The sequence below is a fragment of the Schistocerca americana genome, chromosome 9 (genome assembly GCF_021461395.2).
Source record: "Schistocerca americana isolate TAMUIC-IGC-003095 chromosome 9, iqSchAmer2.1, whole genome shotgun sequence".
In the NCBI taxonomy this organism is placed as follows: domain Eukaryota; kingdom Metazoa; phylum Arthropoda; class Insecta; order Orthoptera; family Acrididae; genus Schistocerca; species Schistocerca americana.
Window position 1 is genome coordinate 149,818,027 of NC_060127.1, and position 19,416 is coordinate 149,837,442.

Below are 19,416 nucleotides of genomic sequence, written 5' to 3' on the forward strand. Positions count from 1 at the left end.
TTTTTCAACTAAAAACGGAGGTTCAGGCGAGTGGTTTGTAATTTTCTACTAGTTGTTTATCACCTTTTTTGTAGAGAGATTTAACAATGGCTAATTTTAGAATGTCAGGGAACACTCCTTCTTTTAAGACACTATTTATTAGATGCACCAAAGAATACGCTAGACTGTTTTTGCACTGTTTACGTAAAAATGGAGAAATTTCATCCCATCCAGCGAATTTTTTGTTTTTACATTCTCTGATGAGCTGCAAAATATCCTTGATTTCAAGTCCATGGAGTTGATTAGCTTCAGAATTGTCCTCAGCAAGACTTCCGACAGGTACTTTATCTGTGGTACAAAAGTCAGATTCTATTATATCTATGAAATAGTCATTAAAATGTTACTGATCTCTTGAGGATTGGTGACATCAATATTGTTATTAGATGCGGTATCTGTATGTTGATATTACTTTTTAGTTTTGTTTTACTGTCTCTTATTTCATTTACTATTGACCAGCAGGCCTTGGATATACAACCTGAATTTTGTATTTTCGAGTTAATCTTTTCAGCCTTCAATCTTTTGACTTGCTTGCGAAACTGGTACTTGTATTGTTTGTATTTATCCTTGTGCTCATTTTTTTGGTCTCTCTTTCTATCATATACATTTCTTCCATTTTTTCTTTCAGTTCTTTGGTAGAATTATCAAATTCTATGGGCCTTGACAGTCTTGCCTTATTCTTATTAATATTTATCTTTCTGATGGGAATAGTATTATTTAGATGATAAGATAATGTATCTAGAAAGGCATCCCATTTATTATTCACTCCTTCGGCTTGAAATACTAGATGCCAGGATTCATGACCAAGGCTCTCTCTCAGTTTGGCAATGTTGATAACAGAGATTCCTTTTGTATTCATAAATTTTCTTTGGTTTTGTACAAGGATCTCCCTTTAGCACTAATAATTGGCCTAGATGGTCAGAGATGTGACCATTTACAACAGCAGCAGTGGCAATATTTTCACAATTAGTAACAACATGGTCTGTAGTTGGAGTGTTTCTAGTGGGTATGTCTCCCAACAGATCTTTTGCGCCATAAGAATAGATACAGTCTTTGTAGCGTTTGCTTTTTGGGAATCTTGTAACGTGTTGACATTAATATCCCCTAATAATATAACATTTATATGCTCTTGCTTGGACATTAATTTACATAATACTGTATCAAGGGAATTAAAACTAAGAAATAATTCAAAATTTCCATTTGGTGATCTATACAATGCTAAGATAAAGTATACAACAGACAAGAATTTTAACTTAATTGCTACAATTTCACAGTGCAAATCAGTTGAATACTCTTTTACCCAAGCGATATTTTTGTAAGATTCTACTAGGTTATTTGTTCTCAGATAGATAGCCACTCCTCCACCTTTATGGTTAGAACGACAGTAAAAATCAGTTAATGAATAATTTTGGATATTAAACAGGTGTATGTTATCTGAAGATTTTTGGTGTTCACTGACAACTAGTATGTGGGGTGTAATATCGGAAGATAGTGGTCAAAAACATCAATTTTATTATCTAATCCCTCTACATTATAATGAAGGATAGAAATATTGCTTTCTTCAGGCACATTTTGTGCATGATCATCCCTTCTTCTACTTTTTAGTTTCCCTTATTATTTATAATGTTGCAAATATCAGTAATCATCTTAGTGAAGATCTTGGAGCCTACATGCTTAAGTGAGTACTATCTTTCCCCAGACATTTGTTGCTTAAAAACTTATTTGGATCGATAAATATTACTCCTAGATTATAACAGAACTCACGAATATTTCAATTTATCCTCTCTATACAGGGTGTCACAAAAAGGTACCGCCAAACTTTCAGGAAACATTCCTCACACACAAATAAAGAAAAGATGTTATGTGGACATGTGTCCGGAAACGCTTAATTTCCATGTTAGAGCTCATTTTAGTTTCGTCAGTATGTACTGTACTTCCTCAATTCACCGCCAGTTGGCCCAATTGAAGGAAGGTACTGTTGACTTCGTTGCTTGTGTTGACATGCGACTCATTGCTCTACAGTACTAGCATCAAGCACATCAGTACGTAGCATCAACAGGTTAGTGTTCGTCACGAACGTGGTTTTTGCAGTCAGTGCAATGTTTACAAATGCGGAGTTGGCAGATGTCCATTTGATGCACGGGTTAGCACGAGGCAATAGCCGTGGCGCGGTACTTTTGTATCGAGACAGATTTCCAGAACGAAGGTGTCCCGACAGGAAGACGTTCGAAGCAATTGATCGGCGTCTTAGGGAGCACGGAGCATTCCAGCCTATGACTCGCGACTGGGGAAGACCTAGAACGACGAGGACACCTGCAATGGACGAGGCAATTCTTCGTGCAGTTGACGATAACCCTAATGTCAGCGTCAGAGAAGTTGCTGCTGTACAAGGTAACGTCGACCACGTCACTGTATGGAGAGTGCTACGGGAGAACCAGTTGTTTCCGTACCATGTACAGCATGTGCAGGCACCATCAGCAGCTGATTGGCCTCCACGGGTACACTTCTGTGAATGGTTCATGCAACAATGTGTCAATCCTCATTTCAGTGCGAAAATGTTCTCTTTACGGATGAGGCTTCATTCCAACGTGATCAAATTGTAAATTTTCACAATCAACATGTGTGGGCTGACGAGAATCCACACGCAATTGTGCAATCACGTCATCAACACAGATTTTCTGTGAACGTTTGGGCAGGCATTGTTGGTGATGTCTCGATTGGGCCCCATGTTCTTCCACCTAAGTTCAATGGAGCACGTTATCATTATTTCATACGGGATACTCTACCTGTGCTGCTAGAACATGTGCCTTTACAAGTACGACACAACATGTGGTTCATGCACGATGGAGCTCCTGCACATTTCAGTCGAAATATTCGTATGCTTCTCAACAACAGGTTCGGTGACCGATGGATTGGTAGAGGCGGACCAATTCCGTAACCTCCACGCTCTCCTGACCTCAACCCTCTTGACTTTCATTTATGGGGGCATTTGAAAGCTCTTGTCTACGCAACTCCGGTACCAAATGTAGAGACTCCTCATGCTCGTATTGTGGACGGCTGTGATACAATATGCCATTCTACAGGGCTGCATCAGCGCATCAGGGATTCCATGCGACGGAGGGTGGAAGCATGTATCCTCGCTAACGGAGGACATGTTGAACATTTCCTGTAACAAAGTGTTTGAAGTCACGCTGGTACGTTCTGTTGCTGTGTGTTTCCATTCCATGATTAATGTGATTTGAAGAGAAGTAATAAAATGAGCTCTAACATTGAAAGTAGGCGTTTCCGGACACATGTCCACATAACATATTTTCTTTCTTTGTGTGTGAGGAATGTTTCCTGAAAGTTTGGCCGTACCTTTTTGTAACACCCTGTATATGTATCACTCACAGACCTTCTGTAGATTATTCCGCTTACTACAATTCTTGAAGACCTGTATAAGTTTCCAGCTGATCGGAATAAGTTTCTAGTTTCACTGACAACTTCTTCTTCGGTGGTGCTGCGTAGTGAATTTGTTCCTACATGAATGTATCACCTTTGTAGATTCTTGTGGCTTCACTTGAAGATCTCGGATTTGAATTTCATTAAGGAACAATCATTGCTAAACCGACGCCTGGCAGACTTCATATACTGACCGACAGCAACCATCGAGAATTGCAAAGGGTGGTTGTACAGTATCGCACGAAAGAGGAAGGAATCACTCACGAGTTCCAAAGTTCTACTAGCAGTCCAGTGAGCACAGTGACGGTATGAAGGGATTTAAAGAGAAGGGCTACAATGGTTGAGCAGCTCATAATAAGCCACACCTGCAGTCAGTGGTGTGAAGAGAGATGCCAGTAGTCAGTGGATGACTGGAAACGAGTGATTTGGAGTGATGGATCATGCTACACTCTGTGACACTTGGATGGACGCGTTTGTGTTTGAAGAATATCTGTAGAACGTTACCTGCCATCTGATGTAACAAAGTGCCAATAGTTAAAGTATGGAAGGTAGACGTGTCAGCCAGCATTGACATGGTTTTTAAGTGGTTTCCCACATCCGACTAGGTGAATACCAGGCTGGTACCTACGTTCTGCCTCACATACACGCTTCGAATACATATAGAAAACGTTCTCACACTTGAATGTGACGTAACACTAGACACAGACAGATGGGATACACAAATTCACTTCTTGGAGGAAGTGGTGGCGTCAAGAAGGGCATCCAGTCATCCTACCACCAATATTTCCAACTCGAAAATATGGTGAATTGCTAACCAAAGTCGCCTGGGTTCGATTCCCAGCCGGGTCAGAGGTTTCCTCCCCTGTCCGTTTTGTTGTCCTTACGTTCCTACCGTCATAACTGACACTTCACTGTTGAGACTGCTGTATCAGCATGTTTCGAAAAAAAAGAAAATGAATCCGAAACAACGAGCTTACTACGTGGAGCCGGCCGCAGTGGCCGTGCGGTTCTAGGCGCTACTGTCTGGAGCCGAGCGACCGCTACGGTCGCAGGTTCGAATCCTGCCTCGGGCATGGATGTGTGTGATGTCCTTAGGTTAGTTAGGTTTAATTAGTTCTAAGTTCTATGCGACTGATGACCTCAGAAGTTAAATCGCATAGTGCTCAGAGCCATTTGAACCATTTACTACGTGGAGACACGGGAAAAAGCTGGGAAGAAGAGGAAGAAAACAAGAAGAGGAAGAAGACGAAGACGAAGAAGAGACGCAGTGACGGATGAGTTTAGTCATGTATCTTATAACCAATTAACATCGAACTGACAAAATTTATTCCACTAAAGTACGCGGGAATTGCGTGCATTTTATTTTAAGAACATTAAATACTTTATACCGCAGTATCTGCAGTTAATGGAACCTTACTTGTAAGGGGTGAATAAAAAGTTTCTGTTCAAAGTCGTACAATTCAGAATCAGTATGCCGGTCAGGCAAAATCGTCCTGAGAATTGAGGCAATCATCCCACTGACTCACAAGCTGAAAGTGCCCGTTTGGCAAAACACCGTGTCCTGCAGTGTGAAGAAGTCCATAATTGCTTGATGCACACCCTCGTCCAACAGGAATCGTCCCTTCAAGGACTTTTTAAGGGACAGAAGGCGTGATAATCGTGTTGGGAGAGATCAGGACTATAGGGCAGGGAGTACTCGAGTGTCGCCCACATTTTCAAGTCTCAAACATCCACGATAAATATATGCACACTGAAGCGACGAATGAAGATTTGATTAAAGCACCTATTTCTGGGTTTCAGGCAGGATCCCCCAGTTTCGTTCGATGCTGAGGTACTATTCCAGTATAGTTGGAGAGCTTCTACAATTCTGTTCGAATTTAGGGGTGATTCCACGTGAGCTGAGGCGCGAATGGGAATTTGGATCGAGGAGAGAGGCTTGCTCAGGTAGTCCGTGCAGTTGTGGAAACCACTGTGCCAGGATGGTGTAGTGGCTAGCCCATCTGCCTAATGACAGGGAGACCGAGTTCGAACCCCAGCCTTGGTACACATTTTCGTTCGCCGCTTCAGTGTGTGGATACAGGGTGGTCCATCGATCGTGACCGGGCCAAATATCTCACGAAATAAGCATCAAACGAAAAAACTACAAAGAACGAAACTCGTCTAGCTTGAAGGGGGAAACCAGATGGCGCTATGGTTGGCCCGCTAGATGGCGCTGCCGTAGGTCAAACGGATATCAACTGCGCTTTTTTAAATAGGAACCCACATTTTTTATTACATATTCGTGTACCACGTAAAGAAATATGAATGTTTTCCAATGTGATACATGTACCTTTGTGAACTTATCATTTCTGAGAACGCATGCTGTTACAGCGTGATTAACTGTTAATACCACATTAATGCAATAAACGCTCAAAATGATGTCCGTCAACCTCAGTACATTAGGCAATACGTGTAACGACATTCCTCTCAACAGCGAGTAGTTCGCCTTCCGTAATGTTCGCACATGCATTGACAATGCGCTGACGCATGTTGTCAGGCGTTGTCGGTGGATCACGATAGCAAATATCCTTCAACTTTCCCCACAGAAAGAAAATCGGGGACGTCAGATCCGGTGAACGAGCGGGGCATGATATGGTGCTTTGGTGCTTCGACGACCAACCCACCTGTCATAAAATATGCTATTCAATATCGCTTCAACCGCACGCGAGCTATGTGCCGGACATCCATCATGTTGGGAGTACATTGCCATTCTGTCATGCAGTGAAACATCTTGTAGTAACATCGGTAGAACATTACGTAGGAAATCAGCATACATTGCACCTTTTAGATTGCCATCGATAAAATGAGGGCCAATTATCCTTCCTTCCACAACGCGGCACCATACATTAACCCGCCAAGGTCGCTGATGTTCCACTTGTCGGAGCCATCGTGGATTTTCCGTTGCCCAATAGTGCATATTATGCCGGTTTGCGTTACCGCTGTTGGTGAATGACGCTTCGTTGCTAAATAGAACACGTTCAAAAAATCTGTCATCATCCCGCAATTTCTCTTGTGGCCAGTGGCTTCTAACTGCACACGACGTTCAAAGTCGTCTCCATGCAGTTTCTGGTGCATAGTGTGGTGTCACCGTCAGACACCACACTTGCTAGGTGGTAGCCTTTAAATCGGCCGCGGTCCATTAGTATACGCCGGACCCGCGTGTCGCCACTGTCAGTGATAGCAGACCGAGCGCCACCACACGGGAGGTCTAGAGAGACGTACTAGCACTCGCCCCAGTTGTACAGGCGACGTTCATAGCAATGGTTCACTGACAAATACGCTCTCATTTGCCGAGACGATAGTTAGCATAGCCTTCAGCTACATTTGCTACGACCTAGCAAGGCGCCGTATTCAATTGATATTTATTACGTGAAGCATGTATCATCAAGAGAGATGTTCTACAATTGTGGATTAAAGTTAAGTATTACATCATCTACGTACTTTATTTGCAATTCTCAAGATATTGTCCTGTTCCAGACCTCACGCCAGTCAGCGTGTAATTAAACGCGTGCATTTCGGCCTCCTCTAGAAACACAGTGTTGGATCTTCTGCCAACACTACACATAGAAATACGGTACGGGTGCAATCGATGTTGATGTAGCATTCTCAACACCGACGTTTTTGAGATTCCCGATTCTCGCGCAGTGTGTCTGCTGCTGATGTGCGGATTAGCCGTGACAGCAGCTAAAGCACCTACTTGGGCACCATCATTTGTTGCAGGTCGTGGTTGACGTTTCACATGTGGCGGAACACTCCTGTTTCCTTAAATAACGTGACTATCCAGCGAACGGCCCATACACTTGGATGATGTCGTCTAGGATACCGAGCAGCATACATAACACACGCCCGTTGGGCATTTTGATCACAAAGCCATACATCGACATGATATAGACCTTTTCCGCAGTTGGTAAACGGTCCATTTTAACACGGGCAATGTATCACGAAGCAAATACCGTCGGCACTGGCGAAATATTACGTGATACCACGTACTTATACGTTTGTGACTATTACAGCGCCATCTATCACAAAGTGAAAAAAGTGGTCCATGTATAACATTCATATTTATTTACGTACTACACGAATATGTAATTAAAAATGGGGGTCCATATTTAAAAAAAACGCAGTTGATATTCGTTATTCGTTTGACTTATGGCAGCGCCATCTAGCGGGCCAACCATAGCGCCATCTGGTTTCCCCTTCAAGCTAGATGAGTTTCGTTCCTTGTAGTTTTTTCGTTTAATGCTTATTTCGTGAGATATTTGGCCCGGTCACTATCAATGGACCACCCTTGTATACATCTCCAACTTGAGTTGGTGTAACTTCTACGTTGCGACATTTGTAATGTCACAGTGGTGTTTTTCGAGAGACATGCTGCCCCCATTTGTATTCCTCATTCTCCGATTGATGTCTATCGACGTTTCTCCGTCGGTAGGCAAGAAAAAAAAAAACAACATGCTACTTCTGTTTGGACGTATTTGGTAGTAACGTTGTCATTGTTCACGTTTCTGCATTTACCGCACTCACGTCGGAAGGTTGCAAATGGCACACTGAACCCTTGCATGCATGTCGGTGCTCATACACCCACATCGGAGTAGCGCTAAGTCGCATACGCAGCAGCAGCGCCCTCAAACGGAAACCTTTTGATCGTTTCTTATAAATGATTGGCTGAAAACACACACATCAACAAAATTTTTGCATCACCTCGGTTCCGAGAGCTCCGGAACCTGTACAGAAAATTGGAATAGAGATCAACATAAACATCATTTCCGCCCATTTTATTGCTCATGAAAACCACACATAACATGTTGTACCGCCATACAGCGAGACCTTCAGAGGTGGTGGTCCAGATTGCTGTACACACCGGTACCTCTAATACCCAGGAGCACGTCCTCTTCCATTGACGCATGCCTGTATTCGTCGTGGCATACTATCCATCAATTCATCAAGGCACTGTTGGTCCAGATTGTCCCACTTCTCAACGGCGATTCGGCGTAGATCCCTCGGTTGGTGGGTCACCTCGTCCATAAATAGCCTGTTTCAGTCTATCCCAGGCATGTTCCATAGGGTTCATGTCTGGAGAACATGCTGGCCACTCTAGACGAGCGATGTTGTTATCCTGAAGGAAGGCATTCACAAGATGTGCACGACGGGGCCGCGAATTGTCGTTCATGAATACGAATGCCTCGCCAATATGCTCCGAATGTCGTTGCACTATCGGTCGGAGGATGGAAATCACGTATCGTACAGCCATTACAGAGCCTTCCATGACAACCAACGGCGTACGCGGCCCCACATAATGCCACCCCGAAACGGCAGGGAATCTCCATCTCGCTGCACTCGCTCAATAGTGAGCCTAAGGCGTTCAGCCTGACCCGGTTGCCTCCAAACACGTCCTCGACGATTGTCTGGTTGAAGGCATATGCGGCACTTATCGGTGAAGAGAACGCGATGCCAATCCTAAGCGGTCCATTCATCATGTTGCTGCGCCCATCTGTACCGCGCAGCATTGTGTCGTGGTTGCAAAGATGGACCTCGCCTTGGACGTCGGGAGTGAAGGTGCGCATGATGCAGCCTATTGCGCACAGTTTGAGTCGTCCCACAACGTCCTGTGACAGCACGAAAAGCATTATTCAACATGGTGGTGTTGTTGTCAGGGTTCCTCCAAGCCATAATCGGTAGGTAGCGGTCATCCACTGAAGTAGTAGCCTTTTTGCGGCCTGAGCGAGGCATGTCATCGACAGTTCCTGTCTCTCTGTATTCCTCCATGTCCGAACAACTTCGCTTTGGTTCACTCCGAGACTCCTGACACTTCCCTTGTTGAGAGCCCTTCACTGCACAAAGGAACAATGCCGACGCGATCGAACCGCGGCATTGACCGTCTAGGCACGGTTGAACTACAGACAGCACGAGCCGTGTACCTCCTTCCTTGTGGAATGACTGGAACTGATCGGCTGTTGGACCCCCTCCGTCTAATAGGCTCTGCTCATGCACGGTTGTTTACATCTTTGGGAGGGCTTAGTGACGTCTCTGAACAGTCAAAGGGACTGTGTCTGTGATATAATATCCACAGTCAATGTCTATCTTCAGGAGTTCTGGGAACCGGGGTGATGCAAAACTTTTTTGATGTGTGTATTATTCTCGGATACATCAGTGGACGATAGTCATATCTGATTTCAATGTTTGTTCCACAAGTGAATGTAATTAACCTCCACCTCTATGCACAAGTGTCATCCTGACTAGCATATTTACTAGAAGAGTATCTCAAATCAATAAGAGAGTTTATAGTTTTTAAGAGCATAAAAATAAAACAACGGCAGGGGAATGTAAACGAATGAAATCAGGTGGTGTTGACGGAGGTGCGAGTAGATTAGAAAAATTAGACACTAAAAGCAATAGATGAGTTTTACACTCTAAGAGAAAAAAAAAACGACGTAGATTGAAGAAATTATCCGAATGATGCAGAAATCTGTAGAAATGTTGCAGACAAACAAATGATTACTGTTTCAAGGAATTCGATGATTTATTCAAGAGTAAGAGCGTCACAAGTTGAACAAGGCACTAATGCGTTAGTCCACATCTGGACCTTATGCAAGCAGTTATTCGGTTTGGCATTGATTGGTAGAGTTGTTGGGTGTCCTCCTGAGGGGTAACGTGCCAAATCCTGTCCAATTGTCGAGTTAGATGGTCAAGATTCCGAGATGGTTGGAAGGTCCTGCCCATAACGCTTCAAACGTTCTGAACTGGAAGGAGGTCCAGCGACCTGGATGGCCGATGTAGTCTTGCTGAGCACGAAGACAATCAGTATAAATTCTTGCTGTATGCGGAGGGGCATTGTCTTGCTGAAATGTAAACGCGGGATGGTCTCCTATGAAGGCCAACAAAACGGCGTGCAGAATATCGTCGACATAACGCTGTGCTATAAGGGTACCGCGGATGTCTTTTCTGGAGACTGGAAATCTACTCTGTAGGAATGAGCATGGGTTTCGAAAAAGACGATCGTGTGAAACCCAGCTTGCGCTATTCGTCCACGAGACTCAGAGGGCCATAGACACGGGTTCCCAGGTACATGCCGTGTTTCCCGACTTCCGCAAGGCGTTCGATACAGTTCCCTACAGTCGTTTAATGAACAAAGTAAGAGCATATGGACTATCAGATCAATTGTATGATTGGACTGAAGAGTTCCTAGATAACAGAACGCAGCATGTCATTCTCAATGGAGAGAAGTCTTCCGAAGTAAGAGGTGTGCCGCAGGGGAGTGTCGTAGGACCGTTGCTATTCATAATATACATAAATGACCTTGTGGATGACATCGGAAGTTCACTGAGGCTTTTTGCGGATGATGCTGTGGTATATCGAGAGGTTGTAACAATGTAAAATTGTACTGAAATGCAGGAGGATCTGCAGCGAATTGACGCATAGCGCAGGGAATGGCAATTGAATCTCAATGTAGACAAGTATAATGTGCTGCGAATACATAGAAAGAAAGATCCATTCTCATTTAGCTACAATATAGCAGGTCAGCAACTGGAAGCAGTTAATTCCATTAATTATCTGGGAGTACGCATTAGGAGTGATTTAAAATGGAATGATCACATAAAGTTGATCGTCGGTAAAGCAGATGCCAGATTGAGATTCATTGGAAGAATCCTAAGGAAACGCAATCCGAAAACAAAGGAAGTAGGTTACAGTACGCTTGTTCGCCCACTGCTTGAATACTGCTCAGTAGTGTGGGATCCGTACCAGATAGGGTTGATAGAAGAGATAGAGAAGATCCAACGGAGAGCGGCGCGCTTCGTTACAGGATCATTTAGTAATCGCGAAAGCGTTACGGAGATGATAGATAAGCTCCAGTGGAAGACTCTGCAGGAGAGACGCTCAGTAGCTCGGTACGGGCTTTTGTTGAAGTTTCGAGAACATACCTTCACCGAGGAGTCAAGCAGTATATTGCTCCCTCCTACGTATATCTCGCGAAGAGACCATGAGGATAAAATCAGAGATATTAGAGCCCACACAGAGGCATACCGACAATCCTTCTTTCCACGAACAATACGAGACTGGAACAGAAGGAAGAACCGATAGAGGTACTCAAGGTACCCTCCGCCACACACCGTCAGATGGCTTGCGGAGTATGGATGTAGATGTAGATGACAACCAGAGGGGTCCTGCTATGAAAACAAATGGCAGCCCTGACCACCACTCGTCGTCGTCGGGCAGTATGGAGGTCAACAGTTAGGTTGGTACTCCCCGCTGTCCGAGGCGACTCCTGACACGTCTTCGGCCTGGAATCTCACTGACTGGAGCAGAATTGTTTTCAGTGTTGAGTCCCGCTTCGAACTCAGCCCCGATGACCAGCAAAGACGTGTCTGGAGACGCCCCATACAGTGGTGGGATTCCAACTTGCCTGTCAGCCGTCACACGGCCTGGAAACCAGGAGTGATTGTCCGGTGTCATTTCATTTTATAGCAGGACCCCTTTGATTGTCATCCACGGCAGCCTCACAGCACAGCTGTACGTCGAAGATATTATACAGGGTGTCCGAAAAGTCTTTCCCAGATTACAGGTTAGAAGTAAGATGCAAATATGAAACTTGTGTCGAATTATTTACAACTATCAAAGTTTTTTTCTGTTTTAGGTTCGCGGTATGTAAGTAGTGGATGAGGTGCAGTGCCCAAGAAGCCATGTTAACCAATCATGAGAAGGCACAGTGTGTCCTGTGGTACCATGAGACACGATCACCAACCACAGTGCAGAGACACTTCCAGACAACATTTGGAAGGAATCCACCTGATGTCGAGAGCATTAAAGCCTGGTATGAGAAGTTCAAGAACACAGGATCGGTTGCTGACCTTCCGAGGTCTGGTCGACCAAGAACCTCAGCAAACAGGGTGAAAGCTCCCAGAATGAGATTTTCACTCTGCAGCGGAGTGTGCGCCGATATGAAACTTCCTGGCAGATTAAAACTGTGTGCCAGAGTTCGAGTCTCGGTCGGGCACACAGTTTTAATTTGCCAGGAAGTTTCATATCAGCGCACACTCCGCTGCAGAGTGAAAATCTCATTCTGGAAACATCCCCCAGGTTGTGGCTAAGCCATGTCTCCGCAGTATCCTTTCTTTCAGGAGTGCTAGTTCTGTAGGGTTCGCGGGAGAGCTTCTTTAAAGTTTGGAAGGTAGGAGACGAGATACTGACAGAAGTAAAGCTGTGAGGACGGGGCGTGAGTCGTGCTTGGGTAACTCAGTTGGTAGAGCACTTGCCCACGAAGGGCAAAGGTCGCGAGTTCGAGTCTCGGTCCGGCACATAGTTTTAATCTGCCAGGAAGTTTCAGGGTGAAAGCTGTAAGGCAGTCTTTTCTGCGAAGTCCGAAGAAATCGGTGCGCAGGGCCTCGCGTGAATTACAGATGCCAAAAAGCTCTCTCCGTGACATTTTACACAAACGTTTATTGTTTCGTACATACAAAGTGCAAATCGTTCAGGCCTTGTTGCCCAATGACAGTACACGTCGATATGACTTTGCGGTCGGAATGCTATCACGTACTGATGATGATTATCTCACACGAATTGCCTTTTCCGACGAAGCGAGCTTTTTTGGAGTGAATCGCCATAATGTGCGCATTTGGTGGTTCACAACCCCTTGGCGAGGTCATGGAGTGCACCAGAGGCAGTCCAAAGGTGAATGTTTGGTGCGCGCTATTGCACGATCGAATTATCGGACCATTCTTCTTCGCTGAGGCTACCATCACATCTGCAGTGTATCTGGACATGTTGCAACTGCATGCTGTTCCTCAGCTGCTTCAGTTTAGCCCCAATGTCTTGTTTCAGCAAGATGGTGCAGCACCTCATTGGGGTTTGGACGTCCGTGCCTATCTCAGTATGACCTTTCCTGGCGATGGATTGGTCGTGATGGGCCAACGGTTTAGTCTCCATGCTCTCCTGACATAACCCCATTAGACTTCTTTTTATGGGGTTATGTCAAGGACGAGGTCTACCGAACACGTGTACCAGATCTTGAAAGCCTGCGGCAACGGATAACCACAGTCGTGTAATCGATCCTTCCAGTGATGTTGGCTAATGTGTGGACGGAAACTGAGTGTCGCCTAGATGTGCTACGTGCTACCAAGGGTGCGCATGTGGAAGTTTACTGATGTGTGAAAAAAACTTTGATAGTTTGTAAACAATTAGACACCAGTTTCATATTTGTATCTTACTTGTAGCCTGAGTTATCATTTTATGTAATCAGGGAAAGACTTTTCGGACACCCTGTACATCCCATTTTGTTGTCCTTCATAGCAAGCCATCCTGGGCTTACATTTCAGCAAAGTAATTCCCGCCTACACAGCTCGTCTTCGTGCCTGCCAAACCCTACGTTGGCCAACTAGATCGCCAGATCTCTCTCCATTGACAACGTATGGAGGGAGCATTATGGGCAGGCTCCTCCAATGATCTCGGTATTTTGACGATCTAACGCAACAACTGGGTAGAATCTGACTCTATATTCCTCAGGAAGACATCAAACAACTCTATCGACCAAATAACTACTTGCATAAGGGCCAGAGGTGGACCAACGCATTATTGACTTTCTCGATTTGTGAAGCTCCTTCTCTTGAATAAATCGCCCAATTTTTCTAAAATTGCAATCATTTGTTTTTGTGCCCATGTACATCAGATTTATCGATTTCCGTCCCATTCGGATAGTTCCTTTGTGGTGTGTCCTTTTTTTTCTGTTAGAGTTATTTCATTCATCAAAGCTGACGATGTTTCGGAGTCATACCGAAAAAAGTAAACGAAATCTGCTGTCAAACGCGAGGACGTTGCTGGAATTTGTTACACCGGGAAGTTCCGAGCGTTTGTATCCTCCATCATTACTTCAATAAATTAATCGCTGACTGTCAAAAGCTGCTACTGTGAATATTATATTGATGATACGAGTTCATCATCCAACGTGTCTCTAACAATGCGAGATTTCTTCGCATTCAGTGAGCTATGCCATCTTTTTGCTCTTTGCCTTCATAAGAACATATTAGCATATTGCTAGCCACCAGTAGATGTACTGCATATTGTGCTAAGATTTCCACTCAAGATCGAGAAGTTCATGTACACTACTGGCCATTAAAATTGCTACACCACGAAGACGACGTGCTACAGACGCGAAATTTAACCGACAGGAAGAAGATGCTGTGATATGCAAATGATTAGCTTTTCAGAGCATTCACCTACAACGTGCTGACATGAGCAAAGTTTCCAACCGATTTCTCATACACAAACAGCAGTTAACTGGTGTTGCCTGGTGAAACGTTGTTGTGATGCCTCGTGTAAGGAGGAGAAATGCGTACCATCACGTTTCCGACTTTGATAAAGGTCGGATTGTAGCCTATCGCGATTGCGGTTTATCGTATCACGACATTGCTGCTCGCGTTGGTCGAGATCGAATGACTGTTAGCAGAATATGGAATCAGTGGGTTCAGGAGGGTAATACGGAACGCCGTGCTGGATCCCAACGGCCTCGTATCACTAGCAGTCGAGATGACAGGCACCTTATCCGCATGGCTGTAACCCAATAACCAAGTTAGATCTGAAATTCGCCAATGGAGAGCAAACAGAGGAACTTGAGTCACAAGATTTGACCCATGCAACCCGACACTATTCTGGAAAATGTTCAAGATAATCGGTGGCCAGACATTCATTGAAGAACCTACTCTACAAATCAATGATCAGATCACGGCAGACGAAAAAGAGAAGGCAGAAACATGTCGTAATTTACTCGAAAAAATCCACAATCACCCACAGGACCTGCAATTTGACGATAGCCACGAAGAAATGATTACTTTGGAACTTCCTCTACGTCTACAGAATAAAACTGCACCGGTCGATCATTCGCTACTAAAGGAACTTACCGAAGATGAGATAGCTTGTGCTATGCTAAGCATCAAAAGCACAGTTCTTGGAAATAATAGCACTGAACGATTTCACCTAAAACTACTTCTACCACAAGGACTTGCTCATACACTAAAACCTCTATTTAATGCGGCCTTAATTCAAAAAACTATCCCATTGCAACGGAAACATGTAAGTATTAGTATGATTCCGAAAACTGGAAAACCAAAAACCACATGGTTCAAATGGCTCTGAGCACTATAGGACTTAACATTTGAGGTCATCAGTCACCTAGAACTTAGAACTACTTAAACCTGACTAACCTAAGGACACCACACAGACCCTTGCCCGAGGCAGGATTCGAACCTGCGACCGTAGCGGTCGCGCGGTTCCAAACTGAAGCGCCTAGAACCGCTTGGCCACACCGGCCGGCCCAAAAACCAACCCTGACTCGTATAGGCCCATAATCTTACTCTCAACAATTGGCAAAACCTTCGAAGCAATACTCAACCAATTACAGCAGTTCTCGGAATACAACATCATACCACGCGAGGAAGCTGGTACCACTGACCCACTACTAAGGCTTACTAGGAAAGCAGCAGAAGCCTGAAAGCAGATGCGATTACTGTCCTCTTTTTGGATACAGAAGGCGCTTTCGACAAGCTATGGCACAAGGGACTTCTTTACAAAACGTTCAAGTACAACTTCCCACCTGAAACAGTACGGTTAATAGCTAATATCATTGGCAACAGCTGTGCGGGATAGCTGCGCCTCCCCGCCCACCCTCCAGCGGAGGTTCGAGTCATCCCTCGGGCATCGGTATGTGTGTGTGTGTGTGTGTGTGTGTGTGTGTGTGTGTGTAAGTTAGTTTAAGTTAGAATAAGTAGTGTGTAAGTCTAGGAACCGCTGTCCTCAGCAGTTTGCTCCCATAGGAACTTACCACCACAAAATTTAATTGGCAACAGAAAAGTACAAGTAAGAGTTAGGGCCCGTCGAGAGCTAGCCGCGCGGTCTAACGTGCTGCTTCCCGAGCAGGAAGGCGTGCTGGTTGTTGTTGTTGTTGTTGTGGTCTTCAGTCCTGAGACTGGTTTGATGCAGCTCTCCATGCTACTCTACCCTGTGCAAGCTTCTTCATCTCCCAGTACCTACTGCACCCTACATCCTTCTGAATCTGCTTAGTGTATTCATTTCTTCGTCTGCCTCTACGATTTTTACCCTTCACGCTGCCCTCCAGTACTAAATTGGTGATCCCTTGATGCCTCAGAACATGTCCTACCAACCGATCCCTTCTTCTAGTCAAGTTGTGCCACAAACTTCTCTTCTCCCCAGTCCTATTCAATACCTCCTCATTAGTTATATGATTTACCCATCTAATCTTCAGCATTCTTCTGTAGCACCACATTTCGAAAGCTTCTATTTTCTTCTTGTCCAAACTAGTTATCGTCCATGTTTCACTTCCATACATGGCTACACTCCATACAAATACTTTCAGAAACGACTTCCTGACACTTAAATCTATACTCGATGTTAACAAATTTCTCTTCTTCAGAAACGCTTTCCTTGCCATTGCGAGTCTACATTTTATATCCTCTCTACTTCGACCATTATCAGTTATTTTGCCGCCCAAGTAGCAATACTCCTTTACTACTTTAAGTGCCTCATTTCCTAATCTAATTCCCTCAACATCACCCAACTTAATTCGACTACATTCCATTATCCTAGTTTTGCTTTTGTTGATGTTCATCTTATATCCTCCTTTCAAGACACTTTCCATTCCGTTCAACTGCTCTGCCAAGTCCTTTGCTGTCTCTGACAGAATTACAATGTCATCGGCGAACCTCAATGTTTTTATTTCTTCACCATGGATTTTAATACATACTCCGAATTTTTCTTTTGTTTCCTTCACTGCTTGCTCAATATACAGATTGAATAACATCGGGGATAGGCTACAACCCTGTCTCACTCCCTTCCCAACCACTGCTTCCCTTTCATGTCCCTCGACTCTTATAACTGCCATCTGGTTTCTGTACAAATTGTAAATAGCCTTTCGCTCCCTGTATTTTACCCCTGCCACCTTTAGAATTTGAAAGAGAGTATTCCAGTCAACATTGTCAAAAGCTTTCTCTAAGTCTACATATGCTAGAAACGTAGGTTTGCCTTTCCTTGATCTAGCTTCTAAGATAAGTCGTAGGGTCAGTATTGCCTCATGTGTTCCAGTATTTCTACGGAATCCAAACTGATCTTCCCCGAGGTCGGCTTCTATTAGTTATTCCATTCGTCTGTAAAGAATTCGCATTAGTATTTTGCAGCTGTGGCCTGTTAAACTGATTGTTCGGTAATATTCACATGTGTCAACACCTGCTTTCTTTGGGATTGGAATTATTACATTCTTCTTGAAGCCGAGGGAATTTCGCGTCTCATACATCTTTCTCGCCAGATGGTAGAGTTTTTTCAGGACTGTCTCTCCCAAGGCATCAGTAGTTCTAATAGAATGTTGTTTACTCCCGGGGCCTTGTTTCGACTCAGGTCTTTCAGCTCTCTGTCAAACTCTTCGCGCAGTATCGTATCTCCCATTTCATCTTCATCTACATCCTCTTCCACTTCCATAATATTGTCCTCAAGTAGGCGTGCTGGTATCCGGCACGAATCCGCCTGGCCGATTAGTGTCGAGGTCCGGTGTGCCGGCCCGCCTGTGGATGCTTTTTAAGGCGATTATCCATCTACCTCGGCGAATGTGGGCTGGTTCCCCTTATTCCGCCTCAGTTACACTATGTCGGCGATTTCTGCACAAACGCTGTCTCCACATACGCATACACCACAGTTACTCTACCACGCAAACATTTGGGGTTACACTCGTCTCTGGTATGAGGCATTCCTGGGGGAGGGGGGGGGGGGTAGAACCACCTAATAACCCTGGCTTCAGGCTTCAGTGTTGGGCGGTGGTGGGGTGGGTGGACTGCTGTAGCCTGTTGTGGGGTTGTGAACCACTGAGGACTTTGGCTGGACGAAGCTTCTCCGTCGTTTCTAGGTCCCCGGTTTAATAGATAATACACAAGAGATGGAGACCAAATGTCATTTCACTCCAGTATCTGTCATCTCCCCATTGCTACATACAGCACACACTGCTGACGTCCCCAGACCCAGGTAGTAGACACTTCACCGAAGTCCTCTAGATAACGATGAAGTCCGCCCACAGACCAAAGCCACCCACAAGGACTTGAGATGATTTAGCAGCATGATATAGAGAAAAAACTATTTAAGCGATAGTACAGAGTGTCCGAAAAGTCTTTCCCTGATTACATAAATTGATAACTCAGGCTAGAAGTAAGATACAAATATGAAACTTGTGTCGAATTGTTTACAACTATCAAAGTTTTTCTTCTGTTTTAGGTTCGCAGTACGTAAGTAGTGGATGAGGTGCAGTACCCAAGAAGCCATGTTAACCAATCAGGAGAAGGCACAGGTGTCCTGTGGTACCATGAGACACGATCACCAACCACAGTGCAGAGACACTTCTAGACAACATTTGGAAGGAATCCACCTGATGTCAAGAGCATTAAAGCCTGGTATGAGAAGTTCAAGAACACAGGATCGGTTGCTGACCTTCCGAGGTCTGGTCGACCAAGAACCTCAGCAGACAGGGTGGAAGCTGTAAGGCAGTCTTTTCTGCGAAGTCCGAAGAAATCGGTACGCAGGGCCTTACGTGAATTACAGATGACAAAAAGCTCTCTCCATGACATTTTACACGAACGTTTACTGTTTCGTGCATACAAAGTGCAAATCGTTCAGGCCTTGTTGCCCAATGACAGTACACGTCGATATGACTTTGCGGTCGAAATGCTTTCACGTATTGAGGAAGATGATGGTTATCTCCGACGAATTGCCTTTTCCGACGAAGCGACCTTTTTTGTCAGTGGAGTAGTGAATCGCCATAATGTGCGCATTTGGGGTTCACAACCCCCTGGCGAGTCATGGAGTGCACCAGATGCAGTCCAAAGGTGAATGTTTGGTGCACGCTATTGCACGATCGAA